Source organism: Grammomys surdaster, unplaced genomic scaffold (assembly GCF_004785775.1).
Source record: "Grammomys surdaster isolate TR1022 unplaced genomic scaffold, NIH_TR_1.0 320, whole genome shotgun sequence".
In the NCBI taxonomy this organism is placed as follows: domain Eukaryota; kingdom Metazoa; phylum Chordata; class Mammalia; order Rodentia; family Muridae; genus Grammomys; species Grammomys surdaster.
In genome coordinates, this window is record NW_021604739.1 from 329,024 (window position 1) to 329,928 (window position 905).

The window sequence follows — 905 nt, forward strand, 5'->3', positions numbered from 1 at the left end:
TCATGGAATGTTTACAGTAACACAATGAAGAGTCATAAATGAGGTGCCTGTCACATACAGGGATGGAAACATTTGGAAGGTGGGTTAAAGCAAAGCAGGGGTTCTGTAGGCCTCAGATGAGGGCTGACAACATCCTCAGCTAATGATTTGTTAGAAACTAGTGCTCTGTATGCACTTTCCAAAGAGTTACCCAATGGTCACAAAAATGTTGGATTGGAAAGAGAAGACATTAATGAGTAACTATGACAGGTGCTACAGATGCTTGAAGATAATTTGGGTCTGGCCTCCCACCAGACCCACCTGTTTGCAGTTATTAAAGCTCATTAGTTGATTGGCCTTTTGAAGGTTCAAAGGAAGGTATAGCCTTCCCACTACATCTTTTACTGAAAGAATAGATGATGGAAAATGATCCAGGCTGGTCTGATAATTGGATGCTAAGGGAATGGGTCAGTGGATAAAGCACTCACTATGTAAATGTGAGGGCCTGAGTTTGATATCCAGAGCCCACTTGTAACCAAACAGACAAAAGCTGGACTTGTGATAGATAGGGAACTATGAGTGGTAGATTCATGGAGCTCACTAGCCAGCAAGTCCAGTCTTAGGCAGTCTCAGGTCAGTGAGGCATCTTGGCCCCCAAAATAGCACCTGAGGAATAACACCTGGGGCTGCTGCCCTCTGGCCGGTACACGCACATATGTGCACACATACTCACATACCCATGATTGTGCCTGTGAGACACACACATAAATAAATAATTTAATTAAAAAAACCCTCCTACCACTAGAGACATTGCAGATGTGGCTGCTGTGTCACCTGTGCAACAGGAGGTAACAGAGAGGCGAGAGGCTATGTCTATCCTCAGTGTTCTGACCTGTCAACACCTGGATGATAAGTAGCCTAATCCA

The 905-nt window shown here is 44.4% G+C and overlaps 1 non-coding gene across 1 annotated transcript; it reads left to right on the forward strand.

The window, feature by feature from the left end:
• Positions 1–773: 773 nt before the first annotated feature.
• Positions 774–905, forward strand: LOC114629906. Its single transcript, XR_003712741.1, has one exon. It is a non-coding gene; the product is annotated as a small nucleolar RNA SNORA17 (small nucleolar RNA).